Genomic DNA, 22,500 nt, shown 5'->3' on the forward strand with positions numbered 1-22,500 from the left:
GGCCTCCAGCCACTGCAAATGAACTCCAGATATGTGCATGTCCTTGTGCATCTGGCTTACGTGGGTTCTGGGGAGTCGAACCTGGGCCCTTTGGCTTTCAGGCAAGCACCTTAACTGCTAAGCCATCTCTCCAGCCCCATAACTGTGTTTTGTCTAGCATGGTAGGTGGGTCACACTGAGGAAGGACAAGATGGTCTTCACTCTGGAAGGTGCTGTGCAGTCTCATTGGCCTTGAAGGGGAGATACTGCACACAGCATTTTCATTCCCCCAAGTCCATCAGTAGCCACATGCTGTGATGGCTTCAGGAAGACCTAGGCCAGGGACTCAAGGCCTGAAGAGCTCATATCAGCTTTGTCCTGGGACGTGTGACTTGTGCCTTGACCTCTGTGGTATTTGAATGGGCAGTGTCCCCCACTGCCTCACGTGTTCGTGATTAAGCCTCACACTCAGTCGCCAGCTTTTGGAGCCTTTGGGAGGTGGGGTCTTGCTGGAGGAGGTGTGTTCTTTGCCATATTTTTTTCCTCACCATAATGAAACTTCCTCTTGAAACTGTAGGCTGAAATAAACCCTTGCCTTTCATAAATTGTTCTGGTAGGGTGTTGTCCCAGCCACAAGCAGAAAAGTGCTGTAGCCTGTGTAAACCCTGGGTCCTTGTGGCGACCCAGTGGAATTATGTACAGAAGAGGATACCCGGTCTCAGAGAGGTCCAGCAGTTTGCCCAAGGCCACACAGCAAAGAATCAGATATACGGGGACTTGAACTCCTGTAATCTGGCTCCAAAGCCTCTTTCCAGTGCAAAATTGGTCCCCCTTCCTCAGAGTGGCCCTACTGAGTGAACCTCAGTACTGCCCTCCTCTGCCCACATGCCGGCTAAGGCTGAGTGCCCAGTGGAGCCTTGGCTGCAGCTCTGGTGCCGGGTCCTCCCTCGCAGCCCTCCCTTGAGGATTCCGTTTCTTCTGCGGGGTGCTGACCCTGCTCCGGCTCTTTCCCTCCCTGGCAGAGCCCCACGTCCTGTCTGTTCTTTGGGCGCTATCCTGCTCTTAGTCCTGCTTACCTCGGCCGGGTGCCAGTCTGAGTTCCTCCCATTGCACCAAGCCAACAGCCAGGCTCTACGGGGAGTGTTTGGCTTCTGACCTTAGGATCCTGTCCCTGGCTGTTGACAGCACTGATAACCTTTTGTTCTCATAATGTATTAATTTAGTATTCCATGACCACACTCCTTACTCATGTTTCCTCTGCCCAGAGCTCTCACCCTTGCCCCTGTGTGTTTAGCAAGCTGCTATTCGTATGGCCAAACCCACCCATGGGTGACCTTCCTTCACACGCTCTCCTCCCTCTGCACACGGTCTCTTACTGTCCCTGTCACTTACTGTTAACCCTCTGCTCACTAGTTCCCTGTCTTCTGGGCTCCAAGCCCCCTGGGAAGGGATGGAAAGCACCTCTGTGTTCTCACGTCCCCCTGGCCCTTGGCAGAACTGACCAGGTGGAACAGAATGGCTTCCTCCCCACGCTGCCATTTTAGTTCCTCGGGAGGCTCCTTACAGACCTGCGGAGCCCATCCACGGGGCTCGTGTCCCTCCCTGTCCTGCTGCGGTGTCCGGCCCTAAGGCCATCTGTCTTTCGGCCTCTGTGCCTGGACCGGCCTCTCCACTCCACTCCACGCTTACATACTTGGCCATGGTGAGGCCAGGCACCAAAGGTCCAGCTTGCTTTTTAGAAGAGATGTGTTCCAGCCAAGTTGGCTGGTAAGTGATTTTCTGCAGAGTGCAGCCATCGAGTGGACATTCCCATGGCAACAGAACCTTTCCTGGACACCACTGGAGGGGAGGCCGGCCGGCGGACTCTGGCAGCTCCGGGCGCTTCTGGGCCAACTCTTCCCCTCCCGTGGCTTCCCCGGCTCAGCCCCCCCCCCCCCCCCGCCGCCGTGCCCTCCCCCTGCCTCCATGGGCCTCAGAAATCGTTTCCATGCTGTGTTGGAAGAGGTCCTGGGCACACACCCCGCTGTTCCCAGAACCTGCCACCTCTCCCTCTTCATGAACAGAAAATGGGCCTTTTTTTGTTTGTTTGTTTTATTTTTTCAGTGCAGGGTCTCTCTGGAATTCACTATGTAGTCTCAGAGTGGCCTGGAACGCAGGGTGATCCTCCTACTTCTGCCTCCCGAGTGCTGGGATTAAAGGCGTGCGTCACCACGCCTGGCTCCAAAATAGGCTTTGTAACAGCAGAACTTTACAACATGTATGCTAATGGTTTAGAAGATGCTCTTGGGGGCCCTGCGGTGGGACTGACTCTTCTGCAGATGACTTCTGGCTTCTGAACCATGGGCGTGGGTGAAGTGACATTAGCACAGGTGTGGCATGGTGCCAAGAAGAGGTCCTTAACCTATCCAGGAGGTTGGGGGCATGATCATGACTTTCCCTTAACCTCCCGTTGCCCAGTGGGGAGTTCCAGGGTCAGTACCCTCCCAGCAAGTAGGGAGGAGAGGGATGACTCTTAGAGATTCTGGAACATTCCAGGCTGCTGCTCATGAGCTTTCCTGAGAGATTCCTTCTTTTTCTCAGCTGGGCTCTCAATAACCACACCCTGGCTTTATGCTGCTTGCTGGTCCCTTGGCTGGGAAAAGTTCCCAAGTGTACTGAGTTAGGGACACCTTCCTGTCTGTGGGAAGGATGTGTATGTGTGAGTGTGTAAATATGAGTGTGTGGCTGTCGCGTGTGCGCATGAGCTGGTGTGTGAATATATGAATGAGCGAAGATATGTATGTGAAAGTGTGTTTGTGGGCTTGAATGCATATGTGTATGTGTGAAAATACTTGTTAGTATGTTTGCACGTGTAAATGTATTTGTGTGTGTGTGCATCAGTGCCTGGAAATGTGTGTGTTTGTGGGTCTGAGTGTGTGTGTGATGTGGGAATGTGGGGGCAGGGGCCAGGCGCCAGGCAGGTAGGCGAGGCTATCTCTAGAGGGCAGCAGGGCCTGTGTCTAAGGGGCTTCCAAGGAGCTCTGCGGTTCCCTCACTGGGTTGAAGAAGGTGGGGAAGAGTGGGGAAGGGAGGTCTGGGTGTCCAGGGGATGGAATAGGCTCTCTGTGGTCCTTCCTCAGCTCCTGGGTATTAAGGCCACACCATGTTTCAAGTGAGAATGGGGATTGGACTCACATCTGCCAAGTCCCACCCTAGTGCCGTGTCTGTGCCTCTGAGCTTCCCCAGCTGGGATCTAGATAGCACAGGACAGACACCAGCCATCCACACACAGGAGCTATTGTTTTCACTCCTAAGTCAGGGCTGGTTTGCTACACAGCCCCAGAACAATCAGAGAGTGGGAACAGTTCCCCTCTCTCTCTCTCTCTCTCTCTCTCTCTCTCTCGCTCGCTCGCTCTCTGTCACTCCTTCTTCTCAGCTCTTGGTACTCACTGTCTTTTGCCTATGGGATGCACCAGGTCAAATGCCTAAAGCATATGGAGTCTCTCATATTCACTCAGCTCTAAGCTGAAGCCATCACCTTCCCACCTCTGAAACCTTGGTGGGAACCTTGACCAACTCAGGCCCGTGGCCAATGGTGCAGAATCCAGGACATGAGTTGAGAGTTGGCCGGGGTAAAGTCTGTGATGATGAGGAGTGAGCCAATAGCACAGTAAATGCTTGGGTGAAGTCACCACCTTGATGGGCGGGCTGCCCTCACTCCACTGGGTTAGCCACCGGCAGAACGCTGGCAACGAGCTATCTCCCATCATGGGATGCTTGTCTCCCGGGGAAGCAAGGCTATGTGACGAGCTTTGACCATGAGGTGTGAGGAGATGCCCTGTCCCCAAGGAAGCACTGCGCTGTCTTTGTGAGACTGGCAGCGCTGTGGAGGAGTTCCACCTCCCAGTCACCTGTCCAGGCAGCATCCTTCTGCACACCTATGAAGTAAGCCTCTGTTACTTTCAGCACGTCTGTGATGTTATGTGGCACATATAGCTTGATTAAAAAAAAAAAAAAAAAACAAACTTAAGTCTGACAGTGTTTGCCTTATTTATTTATTTATTTATTTATGAGGGAGAGAGAAAGAGGACACTGCGCGCATAGGGCCTCTAGCCACTGCAAATGAACTCCGGATACATGTGCCACTTTGTTCATCTGACTGCCTTTTAATTGGAATATTAAATCCATTTACATTTAATCTAATAACTGATTTGTTCTGTTTCAAATCTTTCATCTCACAATTTAATATTTGTTCCATGATGTGATTTGTTTTCTTCCATTTTCTTCTTCTTTTTTATTTTTTCGAGGTAGGATCTCACTCTGGCCCAGGCTGACCTAGAATTCACTATGTTGCCTCAGGGTGGCCTTGAACTCACGGCGATCCTCCTACCTCTGCCTCCCAAGTGCTGGGATTAAAGGCGTGCACCACCATGCCTGGGTTCATTTTCTTCTTTTAAGTGAGTCAAGCAAAGACTGTGGTCTTATTTGCTCTCCTGTTACCTTGTGGTTAGCCTGTCCTTTACCATTTTTAGTGTTTATTCTACTAGGGGTTATAACATGCATTCTCAATTTCTTGAAGGCTACTAACAAGCACAAAGCAATACTTTTACATAACATCAGTGCAAATACTCAGAAATGAAAAACACAGTTGTCTCCAGTACCCATGGGAAATTGGTTCCAGGACTGTGGATACCAAATTCTGCAGATGTTCCGGGTCTTCATAAAGCACAACGAAGTGTTTACACGTGTCCTCCTTCGCATGTCCTCCTGCAAGATTTGGATCATGTCTAGATTACTTACAAAACCAGGCACTAGGTGTGGTGGCATGTGCCTGTGATCCCAGGACTTTAGAGGTTCAGAAATCCCGGGTCATCACCGGATATAGAGTGAGTTCAAGGCCATCCTGGAAGGGAGTATCTCAAAAATCAAAGAGCCAGGTATGATGGTATCCCCGGTATGTGCTTCTGGGGTGTACGTCTTAAGGTCCTTTGAGTCAGGCTTTATCCCTCGAGTGTTTCTACTCGCTTGTAAAGCCTGCCAGCACAGGTTCAATTCTCCAGCACTCACGTAAAGCCAGATGCAAAGTGGTGCATTTGTCTGTGATCCTGACACTCTTATGGCCATGGGAGGTACAGCCAGGCAAATCTGAAGTTCAAGGGCCAGCTAGACTAGTGTTCCTTGACCGTGGAGATCCTGTCTCAATAAAAGGGAAGAGCACAGACACCTTGATGTTCTCCTCTGACCTTCACACAGGTGTGTGGCATGTGCTCACCTACATATGTATGTACACTCATGTGCAAATCAATCAATCAATTAAAAAATTATAGCACCCATCTTGGTGGCACATGCCTTTAATCCCAGCGCACAGGAGGCAGAGGTAAGAGGATCACGGTGAGTTTGAGGCCAGCCTGAGACTACATAGTTAATTCCAGGTCAGTCTGGGCTAGAGTGAGACCCTACCTGGATAAAACAAAAACAAAACAAACAAATAAATAACTATCAACAAATGGTATACCCAGAAGCCACAGACTACTACTAGAAAGAATGCAGTGCCAGGGATGGAATACCTTCCAGTGAGTTGTTGACCAGAGAGGTCCCTAATGCCCTCCCAAACATTCTGGGCTATAGCCAAGGCTCTTGGTTTCCCACCAGGAATAGATGGTAAGACCCTATTGCTGAAGATTCCACATGCCTGGGCTGCAAGGTCACCAAAAAATCAAACTGAGGCTGAGCTGAAAACCTCCTCCCTATAGACCAGCTGACAGAAAGCTGGAAAAAACTGCACTGCATGCAGCCCTATGGGAGACAGAGGTCATCAGTGATGAAAATAGTGGACACTGCAGGCCTCAAGTTTGGTCAGCCAGGCCAAATGAGCCAATGAGTATAATAGTGGCATGTCTGTTACTGGGGAAACCAACTACTCTCTAATTGGACTGGAGGTCCACTCAATAGGAGGGAATTCCTGTTTAGTACCGAAAACCTAATCAAAAGCCTATGGTGCGGGAGGTCATGAGCATTAGGAGTGTAATGCCTGCTCTTGTCTGGCTAAATGCATATATTATGCACACCAAACTGCCATGTTAGCACTTTACTTAACATTCATACCCATATGTTAATGCTACGTTCACTTTCTATTAGAGAAACCTCTCATTTCAGGTGGCGGTGACACCTGGGATGACCCAAAAGACACCATAGTGCTGAGAAGACTTGATGGAGGAATGTTCAGCACTGAAACATCTCTATCACATCTTCCAAGGCTCAGGGTCCATTGTGGAAGAGGTGGCAGAAAGAATTTAAGAGCCAAAGGAAGAGTAGGAGTGCTTACAATTCAATCATCCAGATAGAAATTGGCCTCAATGTCCATGACCTCACAGTGCCTAGCAATACATTCACAAAGTCCTTATAATAGGAGGGAAAGATGGTGACATCAAAATAAAAGAGAGACTAACAGAGAGAGGGAGGGGATATGATGGAGTGTGGATTTGTGAAGGGAAAAGTGGGGGAGGGAAGGGAATTATCATGGATTATTGTCTGTAAATATGGAAGCTGGAGAGATGGCTTAGTGGTTAAGGCATTTGCCTACAAAGCCAAAGGACCCCAGTTCAATTCCCCAGGACCCATGTCACACAGATGCACAAGGGGGTGCATGTGTCTGGAGTTGGTTTGCAGTGGCCGAAGGCCCTGACATGCCCATTCTGTCTCTTTCCCTCTCTCTCTCTCTCAAATAAATAAATTAATTAATTAAACATTTACAAATAAAAATGTGAAGAGAAGCCCCGCGTGGTGGTGCACACCTTTAATCCCAGCACTCAGGAGGCAGAGGTAGGAGGATCACCATGAGTTCAAGGGCCATCCTGAGACAACATAGTGGATTCCAGGTCAGCCTGGACCAGAGTGAGACCCTACCTCGAAAAACCAAAAACAACAACAAAAAAAAGTAAAGAGAAAAAAAAAAGAAAAAGAAATATGTTCCTAAAGAAACTGATAGAGCTAGGAGGTGTGACTCAGTCGAGAGGCCCTGAGTCCATCGCAGCCCCTGGGCCATGTCTTCCTATCCAGTGTAACACTGAACGCTGTGCAAGCAGAATGGATGAACAGCACCTGAAGGACCCTGCTGGGTAAGGCCTCCATTCTCACTGCGCACCTTCTGCCCTTGAATCTCAGCCTGTCTGCAAACCCTGCCCCTACACTGATGGCAACTGGAAAGTGTGATGTGCTGGGAGGCTAAAATGTGGCGGGGGGGGGGGGGGGTCGGCTGGAGGCAGTGATCTTCCTCATGATGCTGTGGACAGCTGCCCTATCCGTGCCTCAGCTTCAGTCTAAGCGAGGCAGACTTCGGGGAAGCTCGGGGGGACTCATGCACATCTTAGGCCTCAGCAGGGCTCCATCTCCATTCCTTGTTGCCTTCCCTGTAGGTGTGGTCCCTGCAGCCTGTACTCAAGAAGAGGGTAGTAGCCCTGTGAAATCAAGTAGACAGTTATAAAAGGTCCCCATGCAATGAGGGTTCTCCTTTTATTATTATTATTTATTTATTTTTAGAGAGAGAGAGAATTGGCACACCAGGGCCCCAGCCACTGCAATCAAACTCCAGATGCTTGCGCCACCTAGTGGGTATGTGCGACCTTGCACTTGCCTCACCTTTGTGAGTCTGGCTTACGAGGGATCTGGGGAGTTGAATATGGGACCTTAGGCTTGGTAGGTAAGCACCCTAATTGCTAAGCCACTGAGGTCCCCATTGAGGTACTCTCCTTAAAGGCTTCCCTCTGGTCAGACGCTACTTCCACCATGGAAATGACAGTGTTGTCTTCTCAGTGAGCTCTAGACTGGGGGCTGGGACATCCAGGAAGGAGAAAGACAGGAGACTCAGCTGTGAGGTCAGGCAGGATGGGTATGGGACCTACATTTGGGAGAGGATACTGCTGCCTACCTGGACCAGCTCTGAAGCTGGGAGCTGAGTGTTCTCTATTAGCATCCCTGTTTTCAGGTGTGACGCTGACCTGGGGGCAGTGCCAGGCGGGTGCTTGGCTCTCTCCCTCTCTTCATCCTCACGTCCCGGTGCCGTGGCTCTCTCCCTCTCCTCATCTCACATCCCGGTGCCATGGCTCTGTCCCTCTCTTCCTCTCACATCCTGGTGCCGTGGCTCATTCCTTCTCTTCATCCTCACATCCTGCTCTCTGTGTGCCTGCTGAGACCCCATTTGGACAATAGGGAAACTGAGGCTGCCTGAGCCAAGCTGCATCTCCTTGGACCTCTACAGGAAAATTGCTTTTTTTTTTTTTTTTTTTACTTCTGGTGACTGCCATGTTCCGTGGCTGTTGGCTGCATCACTCCAAGCTCTGTCTGTATGGTTATATGTCTGTACTACCTAACCTTCGCCTGTCTCCCGGGGACACTTGTGAATGACTTCTAGCAGACAGTTCATAATGGCTCTCATCTCGAGGCCTGCCATGTGATGACATTTTCAAAGACGCTTTATTCCTATAAAGTCATACTCACAGTTTCCAGGATTTAATATGTAGACATATATACTCTGGAGAAGCCACCAAGCACCCTTTGCTAGGTTCCCAACTAATCCTAAGAAAAGATGAAACTTCTGACCTTGGCATCCAAGATCCTCTCCAGCCTGTGCTGGATCCCCACCTCAACATTACCTGTTGTAAACTTCTAGAACACTCGCCCAATACAAGCCATCTTCACCATTGTTGTTGTTGAGGGGCCTTCCAGAAATGGTAGCATCCAAGACATGTTCTCAAAGAAGGCAAGAAAACATCCACTGTGTGTGTGTTCTGCCCTGAGAATTTACCGAGAGGGGAAGGAAAGATTGTAAGGGCCACAAGGTGGGAGGGAATATCCAAGGGTATCGCCCCCCTCCGGGGCACACCATGACACAGTGCTGCTCTCACAAGCCCTTGGTGAACCCCAGCAATCCCAGCAAGGAGAGCCCTCAGTGGAGTGGGGGCAGGGAGGAGGGAAATGATGGCAGCAACACATGGTACGTCCATACCAAGTTCCTACTTAATAATAAAAAAAAAAATCAATGGGCAAGGTACAGGTATCTCTGTCAACCCAAGGCCTCCAGACTTTGTGAAAGAGCCACCCTACCCTTCTCTGACATTTTCCCTTCAACCCTGGCACCTCTGCTCTCATTTTCCTGGGCAGCAGATGTTTTCCCCAGAACTCCATCTCCAAAGATGGGCCTGTATAACCCCACACGGAGATCTCGTCCATCACTTCAGCGGGAGCCTCTTTCACCCTGGAGCGTAAGGTCCACCCTGAGCCCCAGTACCTCACTGGCGACAGTGCCCACTGTGCAGAGCAGAGGCGTGGTCATGTTGGCTGCAGCTCTCAAGGACGACGGACGCAGACCAGCTGGGCCAGGGCTGGGGCAGAGAATCAGAGTCCTGGCGAAGGGGCTGCCTTGTCCCAGGAGGGGGGCGGTCTGGGGCTCTCGGATTGCCGCTGGAGGTCCCTGCCCTGCCCTTGCTCCTCTTCAGCCTCTTCTGTGCTGGCTCTTGGCTCTTCGGAACCCTGGAACCCTCTCATCTCCGGGCTTCCCTTCCGTGATGAAAAGGGCTGCTTATGTCCAGAGCAAGGCAGCGAAGGGCTCCGGCTGCAGTTCTTTCCACTTGTTGCCCTGGCAACCGGAGGCAGTGAAACAGAATCTGTCAGATGGAAAATGTCAGTTACAGCGAGTGAGGAGAGGGGAGGCTGTGGGCTCAGCCTCCTGCCCACCCTGCCCTTGCCCTTGCCCCAGGGGAGGCTGCTCCTTGAAGGAGAAAGACCTGGCCCTAGGGTGGGAGAGGCGAGGTGAGGAGTGGAGGAGACCTAAACTGGGTTAGCAAATGGCCAGGGGAGTCACATTGTTTTAGAGGAGACTTGAGCTGAGGGGGCAGAGGGCGGGCCTCAGCGATGTATTCTAGAAGTCTGTTCAGCTGAGGGGTTAAGGAGGGTCTGGTCAACAGAGGGAGAACTTGGAGTGGACAGACAGCCAATCCTGGCTCTCTATTTTCTGGAACCCACTGTCTTGGCTCGCTCCCCTGTTTTCTATCAATATGCCGCAATGAGGGATCACCCCTTGGAAGGGGTGTGGAATGTGCTCTAGAGAGCCTTGATGTTAATTAAGACTGATCCTCTCCCAAGGACCAGGAAGAGGAAACAAAGGAGGGTCAAACACTTGCCTGCTGCGATGCCGTGCAGAGAAGCCTTCAGCAAAGGAGCTGGGTACAGTGAGGTGTGGGTGCCAAGAGGGGCTCCGAGAGAATGGTGTGTGTGTGTGTGTGTGTGTGTGTCTGTGTGTAAGTATGCAGGAATATGAGCCTATTATATTATTACATAATTATAATTATTATAGAGAATGGTGTGTGTATGTGTGTGTGTAAGTATGCAGGAATATGAGCTAATTATAGTATTACATAATTACAATTATTATAGAGAAGGGTGTGTGTATGTATGTGTGTGTGTGCACACGTGTGCAAGCATTAGGGACTGGGCAGTCACTCTCTTCCATCTCTTTCTGTTGTCCTCAGAAATTCCTGAAGCTCCCCGTCCCCCAGCCTCCTCAGCCTCATAGATCCAGCCCCCCGCCCCCCCATAGACCCGAGTGTGGGATGGAGAGAGGCCGCTGTCTGCAGCCAGTCAGCTGGGCCCTCCTGTGCTGGGCACTCTAGTCAGATAGAGAAGATTTAGAACAGCAGCACCTAGCGTGCGTGCTTGCGTGTGCATGTGGGGGTATCATGAAGGAGGAGCCAGAGCTGTGCCAGGTGAAGGAGGTGAAGGAGAGGGGGAGCCTCCACCCCCATACTGGGCTGGTTGTCTGGAGAGGGTCTCCACAAAGTGGGATATCAGACACTGGGGACAGATGAGGGTGGCCCTGATTCATGGGTTTTTCTATGTCCAAACTCTTCTGATTCTGGGGTTTGGGGAGAGGTCTGAAAATACGACCTCCGGCTTCCCATTACGGGGTTGGTGTTTGGTATTGGGGGGCAGACAAGGTGTAGCCTATGAAACTACCTTAGTTGAGGGAGATTGGAGGGACAGGAATGAGGGAACCTCTGCCCTTCAGTGACTCAGTCCTTCTGATATAAGCCCTGGCGGGGTCCAGGTTCAAAGGGTCTCTTTCTCTCTCTCTCTCTCTTCTCTCTCTCTCTCTCCTCTCTCTCTGTCTTCATGTCTCAGCTCTTGCTGTGTAGTCCCCGCTGGCCTGGAACTTGTGCTGATCTCTGAAATTGAGATGCTGGAATTACAGATGTATATCACCACACTTAGCCAAAATCAAGCTCCCTCCCTCCCTCGTTTCTTGTGATGCATCTCTAATCTACTTAATCCTACTTTCTGCTTTCTAGGACAACCTCAAAAATAAGTGATCACTGGGCTGGAGAGATGGCTTAGTGGTTAAGCGCTTGCCTGTGAAGCCTAAGGACTCCGGTTCCAGGCTTGATTCCCCAGGACCCACGTTAGCCAGATGCACAAGGGGGCGCATGCATCTGGAGTTCGTTTGTAGTGGCTGGAGGCTCTGGTGCGCCCATTCTCTCTCTCTCTTTATCTGCCTCTTTCTCTGTCTGTCGCTCTCAAATAAATAAATAAATAAATAAATAACCAAAAAAAAAAAAAAGCGATCACGGTTATATATTCATGGCCTCCCAGCAATGGTCCACTGTTGTTACCTCACAATACTGAGCCCTTCAGCATTCCATCATGGCTGGCGAAGGCAGCGTGAGGCCACGTAAGTGGCACATGCAATGGTAAACAACCCCACACTCACAAATGCAGGCACCCTAATTAAACTCAGTGGAACACACACACACACACACACACACACACACACACACACACACGAAGAAAGAAGACATTAAACTAGAAGAGGGAAGAGGGAAGAACTGGGGAGGTTGGGTTCAGTGGATGGGGGATGGAGGAAGGGAGACAAGTAATGGGAAGGGGTTATGTCCAAAGTGCATTATGAGCTGGGTGTGGTGGAGGACCCCCGTGAGTTTGAGGCCAGCCTGAGACTACATAGTGGATTCCAAGTCAGCCTTAGAGAGAGGCCCTACCTCGAAAAACCAAAAAACAAAATGAAGTACTTTATGTACAGGTGTGAAATTGCCAATAAAATTTTAAATAAAGTAAAAGGAGGATTATTCAAGATTTTATATAAAACACAAGTTATTATACTAAAAAATAAAAATAAAAAATAAATGAGGGGCTGGGGAGATAGCTCAGCAATTAAAGGTCCTGCCTTACAAAGCCGACCAGTCCAAGTTCATTTCCCCAGTACCCAGATGCACCAAGTGGCGCATGCACCTGGAGTTCAGGTGCAGTGGCACGCATGCCTATTCTCTCTCTCAAATAAATAAAATAAAAAAGAAGCTAGATAATAAATATTTTTTAAAAAAATCCCTTCAACACTCAGAAGCATCCTTCTACAGATAACAAACAAACTCTCCAAATAGGAGATAAAAAACCACAGTAACACAAGGAGTGTGAGACAGTGCCGACCCCAGACTTCACAGCGGAGAGCAACGGCTCCATTCCTTTTCTGGCCTCTGGTCTCCTGGGGTGTCCTCCTCCCCTGGGTTTCCTGGTGGGGCTTCTGGACTAGTCTCCCACCTTTCTGGGGCTCAGGGGTTCTGTCTGCGGAAGGCGATCCTTGTGCTCTGTTCTCAGGTCCTTCGCTGCCTCAGCAAAGAGCACCGGGCTAGTGCTAAACCACAGGGCCACACACTCGCTCCCTCACGGGCCACACGGACCCACCTGTCACCTGTCAGGCTGGGACGTGCTTCATCTTGATTGACAGTTACCTTTCCCTGGAAGTTGGGTAACAGCCTGGCTACAATTACACCTTGTTCAATAAAATGAGGGAGTAAAGAGGGGAGTCATTACTTTATGAATATGATCTCTGGCAGTGGGCTAACAGGGTAATTTTTATTCCTCTGGCTCCTGCGTTTTATCATTTTATTAAGAGTTAACTCCCGATTATCCATGTGTGAGCCTGAGAGATGATTTTTTTTAATCCCCATAGCTATTCAGTCTTATTATCATTGGTACGGCTTCACTCCCCCAGGCTCCGCGGGGTCCTGAAAAAGAGTTCCGTTGCTTCGTCTGTCCTTACTGCCTCTTTTACTTCTTCTTTCTTCTGGGGCTGTGGCGAGATGTAAATATATATATATATAAAATTTGGTTTTTCAAGGTAGAGTTTCACTCTAGTCCAGGCTGACCTGGAATTCACTATGTATTCTCAGGCTGGCCTCAAACTCACAGGTCTCCTCTTACCTCTACCTCCCCAAGTGCTGGGATTAAAGGCGTCCGCCACCACGCCTTGGCTACGGCTATCTTTTTTATTGTGCAAAAGATACACCATTTTAACCATTTACTTTCTTATGATCACCTGTTTCTGTATGTAAGAATGTGTGTACGTGTGTGGTGTGAGTGTGTGTGTGCATGGGTCTGAGTGTGCCACACTGAACGTATGGAGATCTGAGGACAACCTTGGGATGTCTGTCCCCCTTCTCCTTTCTGTTTGCTGGACACAGGGTCTCCCTTGTTTTTGCTGCTTCCTGTGTCTGGCCCATGAGCTTCCAGGTTCTCCTAGCTCTGCCTCCTGTTGCCACAGGCACGTTGGGATCATAGACCCATGCGCCACTTTGTGTCTGGCTTTACATGGGTGCTGGGAATTGAACCCAGGACTGGCATGTCCCCACCACCCCCATTTACCCATTTTAAGGCACCACTTCAGTAGCATTGGGGACCCTCACCATGTTATGCAGCCACCACACCGTTTCGTTCCGAACATGTTTCTCACCCCAAAAGGAGAGTTGCACAGGTGCAGTTACCCCTCAGCACCCTAAGCCAGGCCCTCGGCTACTCTGGCTTTGTCTAGAGTCTTGCCTTAGAGCCATGGGAAGACAAGAGTCTTGAACCCTGCCTCCCGGCGCTGGATCTTCTCTTGTCCAGTGAGAAGAGCAAAGTGGAGACTGAGACCCGTCATCGCCGTCCCCCCGCAAGGACCACTGCAGGACCAGGCCTTTGCTCCCACCTGATTAGTAGGCCTCGTCCCGGAGTCACTGGGCTTTTAGCTGGTCATTTCTCCTCATCATTCTGGGATCAGAGTGTTCCCATGGCTAGCCGCCCGTAGCAGGGATGGGTTGGAGGAGGGGCCGGTGCTGGAGGAAGAGGGCAGGGTGCAGGGCCCGGTCAGAAGTGGGTGGGGATGAATCCTGCTGACTGTGGGGACAAGTGGGTGGAAAATACCTGGAGTTTTGCCCGTCTGTGATGCTACTGGTCCTTCTCGGCTTCTGTCTGGCGGTTACACCATCTGGGCTCGTGACCCAAGGAATAAAACACACGGGCTCCTATGTGCTCTTGTCTTGAGGCCCTCCAGAGCGTCCAAGGCTGTGGTGGGCCTGAGCGCTTGTTAGCCAGCGCTCTCTCTCGATGATGGAAGATGTGCTGGTCTGGCCTTAGAGTTGACGTCTCCTCTCATCAACACCCACTTCACGGCAGTCAACTACTCCATCACAGGGACCTGTCAAGGAGCCAGCCGAGCCCATCAATTACCGTGCAAACCACTCCAAACAATAAAGGCAATTTTACTTACTGAACCATTAAATTTACATACTTAAATTGGACCCAAGCAGGCATCGCATGGGGATGTCTTGGGGCCAGACAAACAATGGGTCTCAGGGAAGTACCACCTGGTATTTCCCTACCTCTCACAAGAAATTAATGAGATGCTGCAGTTTACTCACCATTAACATCACGTCTTCATTCAGCTACTCAGCTAGGGCTCGGCTAGCCACGTCCCTACTCTGCCCTGGGCTGTCAGGACAACCCTAGTGAGGCCAGCAGGAAACTGGTGGGTTCTGGGAGGCTGCTCTCTGGTTCAGGGATGCGGCACTGTCTTTTTTGTTTGTTTGTTTGTTTGTTTTGAGATAGGATGTCACTCTAGCCCTAGGCCGACCTGGAATTCACTATGCAGTATCAGGGTGGCCTCGAATTCATGGCGATCTTCCTACCTCTGCCTCCTGAGTGCTGGGATTAAAGGCGTGTGTCACCATGCCCGGCTTGCATCACTGTCATTGAAGAGTGTCTGTCTTGACCTCTGGGATCCACTGAGGACCAGCTAGGGTTTCCTCTCGCCTCGCCATCAGAGCTGGTATTTGTGGGACCTAGTGTAGACCCTTCCGTGACCCCCATGTTCAACACAACTCCGAGTGTGGCCAGTGACATTGTCAGTCTTCACCTCTCTTCTCATTTTCTCACTGCCCAGTCAGCGCTGGCCTTCCCCCCCACCCCCCTGAGGTAAGTTCTCACTCTAGCCCAGGCTGACCTGGAATTCACTATGTAGTCTCAGGGTGGCCTCAAACTCACAGTGATCCTCCTACCTCTGCCTCCTGAGTGCTGGGATTAAAGGCGTGCGCCACCATGCCCAGCTAGCTCTCTCCTTTTTACCAAGCCCAGGACCCCAGCCCATGGAAAGATGTGCCCAGAGTTAACGTGGGTCTTCCCAGCTCAATAAGCTCATCTAGAAAATCCCCCACAGGCCTCAGAGGCTTGTTTCCTAGGTGACTTTCAGATCCTGTCAAGTTGACAGCTAACATTAACCATCACTGTCATTGATATCAAAGTCCTAATCCATGTCCCCAAACTTTGTCCTTTTGGTATTAATCCTTTCATCCCTTGTCTGCCAAACCAGTTTATAGACCATAAATCGGACTCCCCCCCTCACCCGTCCCCCGCTTCTCCCACAGAAGTGCTCCCATTGTTTATTGGAGAAAGATCATTCTGTGGGTGGGGCATTCAAAGCTCCTCCTCTTCAAAAATTTTTTGCCTGGGTACGTGTGTGTGGTGTATGCGTGTGTAGTGTGGTGTGTGTGTATGCATGTCTATATGCCTTTGTGTGTACGTGTGTGTGGTATATGTGTGTGTAATGCAGTGTGTGTGTGTTTGCATGTGTATGTGCCCTTGTGTGTATGTGTGTGTGCACATATATGCACATGCATGTACCCTTGTTGCACCCCATGTGCTCCCCTGTACGGGGTCATTGCCTGCCATGGCCAGTGTGAAACCTCAAGGGTTCTGCTCTGTTGCTCTTTGGCCAGGTCGTATTTTGAGCCCCAGACTCCCTTTACTGTTTCTGGAGCTGTGCAGGGCCCCACTGATTCCTGGGTTCCTACTTCCCATGGGACTGGGGCTACAGGCACATGTGGCCGTCCCCAGCTACTTTCTGTGGGTCCTGGAAATTTGCACTCAGGCAGTTCCAGCCTCCCCTGACCCCCTCAGACCCTTATACGTGTGCAGGAAGCACGCTAACCACTGAGCCATCTCTTGAGCTCACCCCCTCTTTACCACAGCCCTCTCCTCTCTAGCCTGTCTCCTGTCACTCCCTGCCTTGACCTTTCCTGTCCTGTCTCCCAAGCCCTGCACCTCCCGTGGTGAAGCCTCCAAGCCTCCACATTCCTTGGAGTCTTGCAGGCCTGGAATGTCCTTCCCACCTCTATTCTCCTGTACACATAGCCTTTGTCCTTTAAAACATCAGTGGTCCCAGTTCCACATCTCCAGGCCCGCAGGCCTCCTAGGGCCTCGTCCTGTCCCCTCGCTGGTGTGCACGACGGGCTCAGTGAGTCCATGCGTCGAGGCACGGGGCACAGATCCACCATGCAAGTTGCCCTAGGAGGGAGCAGCAGCCTGGAGAGCTGACCCTCCACACTCCTCAGGCAGCCCCACACTCCCGCCCTCACCCGCCCCCACGCTGATCTGCACTCTGGAAGCAGCTTAGGGAAGGCAAGAGGTTATTTTGGCTTACAGCTCCAGAGGGGGTGAGTCCATCGTGTCGGCGAGAGCAAGGCAGGAAGCCAGTCTCACATCTGCAGGGAGGATGGAGAGTGAGATAAATGCAGCTCTCTCCTGTTTTCTTTCTTTTTCAAAAACTTATTTATTTATTTTATTTATTTGAGAGAGAGAAGAGAGAGAGAGAAGAGAGAGAGAGAATGGGCATACCAGGGCCTCCAGCCACTACAAACGAACTCCAGACACATGTGCCACCTTGGTACATCTGGCTTACATGGGTCCTGGGGAATCAAACCTGGGTTCTTTGGTTTCCCAGGCAAAGGCCTTAACCACTAAGCCATCTCTCCAGGCCTGCTCTCTCTTTTTCGTGAGGTCCAGACCACAGGCTATAAAATGGTGCCACCTTCAGTTAAGGTGGATATTCCTACTTGGATTAACCTAGTTAAGATCGGCCCTTACAGGTATGCCCAGAGGTTAACCTGATCTGGATAATTCTTCTCTGGAGATTCTAGGATCAAGTGTGTGTGTGCGTGTGTGTGTGTAAGAGAGAGAGAGAGAGAGACCTAGGTTGGCTACGATGGAGGAATATACTCACTGGCTCAGGGCAGGGCTAGCACTTCCCTGTGTGTTTGCAGACAATGGCAAAAATTCAGTTATGATTGTAAGGCCCGGAGGTCAAAAAATTTCTATGTTAGCTTTGGGTCACAAGCAGTGCTGGGGGTGAGGGATCTGGGCCGAGTCCCCTAGCCGCCGGTGAGGAGAGGGACTTTAAGTACAAGGTCATGACAAAACATCTGAAGCTCATAGCCAGGACTGTGACTGTGCAGGAAGGGAACGTTTAAGGTGCATACGGACTCTGGACAGAATCCTCACCACAGATGGGCTTATTGAAGACATTAAGCGATGGTGACACTTTGAGAAACTAGCTGCCGTCAACGGTGCAAAAGCTATGACACGTGCCGGAGGATCTACAGCATGGAAATGGCTCAAAAAATCAAATTTTTGATGTGAAAGAATAGGGCAGATCCCCCAGCATGGGTGGCCCTTTGCCTGTTCTACTACATATAAGAAAGCTCCAAGAGGACACAGTGCCTTGTTCCTGGCCGTCCTTACTGCTTGCTGTGTGTGCATCTACCCTGTGTTTCCACAGCACGCAGGTGGCCTTCTCCTCTGTGCTTCCACAGGGCTCTGCCAACCCAGACCAGGCCTCTGCATGGGGCCCCAGCCTGGCTTTGTTTTTACAGGAATGTCACATAGGCCACCTGTGCTGCTGCCATCACTGGAAATAAAAGAAACAGATGAAGTTCAATAATACTTAAAATCTAATACAATATATTGAAAACATTATTTTAGCATGTAGTTTGCATGGAGTTATCACTCAGGTATTTTGCATGGCTTTTACTGTGTGCCCAGCTTTTGAAATCCTATGTGAAATTTGCCCAACCCTGCTTCTCAGTTTGAGGGCTCCAGAGTCATGCCTGGTAGGTGGCTGCTTCCCAGGGGCAGGGCAGGTATAGAGTGGGTGGCATCAAAAAATGCTCTTGCAGACTCATGTTTCCTGACCTCATTTTTACCATGCTTCTCATTAGGCTTGTGGCAGGGGAGACAGAGTGGGAGGCTGGAGCCAGACAACCCAGCTTCACCACCCCTCCCCAAAACCTACCTCGGGCGCCACCAGGAGAGCAAGGAAAGGGGCTGTCTGGCCTCCATGTGGCTGGTGCAGTTTGTCAGTGCTAAATTATGCAAGCTCAGCAGAGGCGTGGAGGATGAGTTATTTATTAGCTCAGGGGACGCAAAGACCCCTTAGAATAAGGAGTCCATGGACACTACTGTTGCAAACACTGAGAGGGAAGCTCTTCCCCCAGAGTCCTATGTAGATGGGCCAGGAAGGCAGGATAACAAGATGTAGGGATGCAGGGCACTGGGATGCTGAGCTACTGGGAAACTAGGATGCTGGGATAGGAGGATGCCGGGATGTAGAGATGTAGGGAAGAAGGGGTACTGGGATGCCACGATACCAGGGTGTAAGAATGCAGGGATGTGGGGGTGTTGAGTTACTGGGAAACTAGGAGGCTGGAATGTGAGGATGGAAGGACAACAGGGTATGAAGATGCGGGGATACTGGAATGCTGGGATACCAGGATGTAGGGATGCAGGGGTGAGGGGTACTGGGATGCTGAGCTACTGGGAAACCAGGCTGTAGAGGTATGAGGATGCTGGGGTACCAGGATGGAGGGATACCAGGATGCAGGGGTGTGGATATCCTGGATCCTAGGATGCAGGAATGCCAAGATACTGGGATTCAGGTATGTGGGGATGCTGAGATGTTGGAATACCAGTCTGCCCTAAGACTGTGGGCCTGTTGGATCACAAGGTAGCAAGACTTCCACAGCCACCAGCTGGCTGGAATAAACTGTGGGACTCACAGTCGCTGGGCAGTGCCCACGGCCACTAACATATAGCATGATTAATGGCCAAATACCCTGGTGTGAAAACCATTTTAAAAATGGCATTTTTTTTTTGTCATGGACAGTGTTCCACAGATTGTAAAGGTCATACTTGATAAGAGCATTATCCACATTTCTTGGGCAAACATGCTTAACCTTGTAGCTTACACTCCCTGGCAGATCAGCACTGGTCTCCAGCATTTCAGAGGCCCTGGTGATAGACATTCTTTGCCAGCCAGCTTGAAAGGCTGCAGTGGTAGTATCATGCTGGGCCCACAGACAATGCAGTGAATTGGCGGCTGGCCTCGCGCTGTGCCGTGGGGCAGAGGGCACGGAGCCCCACAGCCTCTGCAAAGCTATTGGGCAAAAGAGACTTCTCTGAACATCGGTGAGGCCTGACGGGCTTTGATCTCCCCCAGCAAGGCTGGGTCGGGAGAGGAATGGTCTCTCTCAAGCTGCTTTGCCCCGGTGAGTACGTGGTCCTTGAACACACGTCTGCCCCGGCTGGTATGGGACCCGTGGGCACACATGGCCTCCAAAGGATGTCTAAAGTGGCTTCTGCTTGCCTGGTGAGAATGACTCACTGTAAACTTGACTTTGAGGATTCTCAAGGTAGACGACTGGACAACTGTCTACTGGCCCAGAGTGGACCTGGGTTGTGGATTGCTTGGCGTTGAGATCTGAAGCACATGTCTGCGAAAGAAAAGTCAGCCCTCAGTCGTGCCAGCTCACACGTGAGTCTGTCAGCCCCCAATGGACCAGATGAATGTCTCTCAATGCACCAAGGCACTGTAGGCTTCTCCCCGAAGCCATGTCCCTGGGCTGTGAGAGTGGACAGAGAACAACAGCCTTACCTTGCCTCTCACCTGAACCTACTGTCCCCCATTGCTGCACATACACGCACACGCACGTACACACACACACACACGAGTGAGAGCCTCTCCCACCCTCTTCACCTTGCCTCCCTGCTTGTGGCTTCCTGGCTCGTAGTAGCCAGGGTTCTCTAGAGGAACGGAACTGATAGAGTAAACATGTGTTATAAAGGGGACTTATTGCATTAGCTGTCTGCAGGCTGGAGCTGAGAACCCTGGAGCTGCTCACTCCATGAGGCTGGATGTCTCAGCAGTCCCAGTCCGAAGGCCTGGAGAAGTCCTGGTGAGACGCTGGCTGCCAGTCCACATGGGGAGGCTGAAGTAACCCAGACGCTGGGGTTCGATGTCCGAGCAGGATGGCGGCAACATGGTAGATGCACACACAGCAAGCAGTAAGGACGGCCAGGAACAAGGCACTGTGTCCTCTTGGAGCTTTCTTACATGTAGTCGGACAGGCAAAGGGCCACCCATGCTGGGGGATGGTCTGCCTCCCTCCATCAGTCCTTCCTAGAAAGGGGCCCTCACAGATCCCCCTCCCTGCAAGAGGCGTTTCTCTTACTTGATTCCTACGCTGAAAAAGTGGGCGACAGAACTTAACTGTCGCAGTGTTCTTCTCTACCTTATAACCATTGTCCCAAACCCCAACGCAATGACAGAGCCTGCTGCACTTTAGGTCCTAGCAAAGGGGCCCAAAGGGAAGGCCACGCTCTGACTACAGCTTTCAGGCTCTGAACAAGAAGAGTCTTGTGGAGCTGGAGAGATGGCTTAGTGGTTAAGGCATTTGCCTACAAAGCTAAAGGACACAGGTTTGACTCCCCAGGACCCACATAAGCCAGATGCACAAGATGGTGCATGCATCTGGAGTTTGCAGTGGCTGGAGGTCCTGGAGTGCCCATTCTCTCTCTCTATATTTATCTCAAATAAATAAATAAAAATAATAAACATATATTCTTATCGTTACAAGTTTCAATGATGTAAAAGATATACTGCCAAGCTAGGCAAGCTAGGCATTCCAGCTCTTGGCTGAGGCAAGATGATTGAGAGTTGGAGGCTAGCCTCTCCCCCATCAGGCAATACAAATGTGACACAAATTTACTAGCAATGATACAATGTTCCTTATTGTAATTTCCATGTAACTAATCAACACAGAAACTTTGGCTGCTTTGTGAACTCTTCTATTTATAGCTGTGGTTACAATTTAGCCATAATTTGACCTTTTATGTAATATTCACCATAGACTGGAAACAAGTATTTTTTGAAAAGATTTATTAATTTATTTGAGAAAAACAGAAAGAGAATGGGTGCACCAGGGCCTCCAGCCACTGCAAACAAACTCCAGAAGCATGCACTACCTTGTGCATCTGGTTTATGTGGGTCCTGGGGAATTGAATCTTGATCTTTTGGCTTTCAAGCAAGTGCCTTAACCACTTAAGCCATCTCTCCAGCCCAAAACATGCATTTTTTAAAAAAATATCACTCTGGATTGCTGATATTGTCTCAGGTTTTGATAACCAACCAGACTAGATGTATCAGGCTTTGAGTTGTAGCTTGCCAACTTCCAGGTGAAAATACTGCATACAGGCAACTTCAAACCAGCAACATAGTATCGACAGAGTTAGTAAACGACAGTGGCCACCATTAAGGACCATTTCCACCACTCAGATGCAAGAAATGTTAATCACCTCAAAGTACAGCTAATAACAAAATGAAGTAAAATCTCAGGGAAGGTTTTGAGTTTTGCTTAGGTTTCAAATATAATTAATGGAATTATAATTTGATAAAAGCTAATATTTTTAATATTTTTAATTTTTATTTATTTGAGAGAGGGAAAGGGGCAGAGTGAGAGAGAGAGAAAGAGAGAGAGAGAATGAGCACACCAGGGCCTCTAGCCATTGCAGACAAACTCCAGATGCATGCACCCCCTTGTACATCTGGCCTATGTGGGTCCTGGGGAATAGAACTGAAGTCCTTTGGCTTTGCAGGCAAGTACCTTAACTGCTAAGCCATCTCTCCAGCTCAAAAGCTAGTCTATTAAATAAGGTTGGGTTAAACAAGCAGTTCATAAAACTTCTGAACATCTTCTAATCATATCTTGAATGTGGGTAGGAGCTGGCCCCAGCACACCTCTACCTTACCATGAAAGCACACTTCTGTGCTCCTCTCCTTTTCTTTTCTTCCCTTCTTTTTCAACAAGGTCTCACTTAAGAGTCCAGGCTGGCCTGGACCGGTGTGACCCACTATACCTGGCTTCTTCAGTTCCAGTTCCTACCTACACCCATGCCCATTCCTTTTCGTCAATGTTGCAGTTACCATCTGGTTGCTAGGACAAAATACCTGACCAAAAAAGCAGCTGATGGGAGGAATGGATTTATTTTGATTTACAGTCTCGGGGCTTCATGATGGCAGGGAAAAGCATGACATGAGCAGAGGCTGCACATCAC

General features: G+C 50.2%; 2 long non-coding RNA genes and 1 pseudogene across 2 annotated transcripts; 2 read left to right on the forward strand and 1 right to left on the reverse strand.

Moving 5' to 3' along the window:
• Positions 1 to 6,941: 6,941 nt before the first annotated feature.
• LOC123463596 lies at positions 6,942 to 9,588 on the reverse strand. The gene is made up of 3 exons (XR_006639009.1): positions 9,245 to 9,588; positions 8,610 to 8,749; positions 6,942 to 7,415 (listed from the first exon to the last, which is right to left on the reverse strand). It is a non-coding gene; the product is annotated as an uncharacterized LOC123463596 (long non-coding RNA).
• Position 9,589: 1 nt separating this feature from the next.
• Positions 9,590 to 11,433, forward strand: LOC123463597. The gene is made up of 3 exons (XR_006639010.1): positions 9,590 to 9,765; positions 10,099 to 10,179; positions 11,301 to 11,433. It is a non-coding gene; the product is annotated as an uncharacterized LOC123463597 (long non-coding RNA).
• Positions 11,434 to 17,522: 6,089 nt separating this feature from the next.
• Positions 17,523 to 17,808, forward strand: LOC123463553 (annotated as a pseudogene).
• The last annotated feature ends 4,692 nt before the right edge of the window (positions 17,809 to 22,500 follow it).

Source organism: Jaculus jaculus, chromosome 9 (genome assembly GCF_020740685.1).
Source record: "Jaculus jaculus isolate mJacJac1 chromosome 9, mJacJac1.mat.Y.cur, whole genome shotgun sequence".
Classification (NCBI taxonomy): Eukaryota; Metazoa; Chordata; class Mammalia; order Rodentia; family Dipodidae; genus Jaculus; species Jaculus jaculus.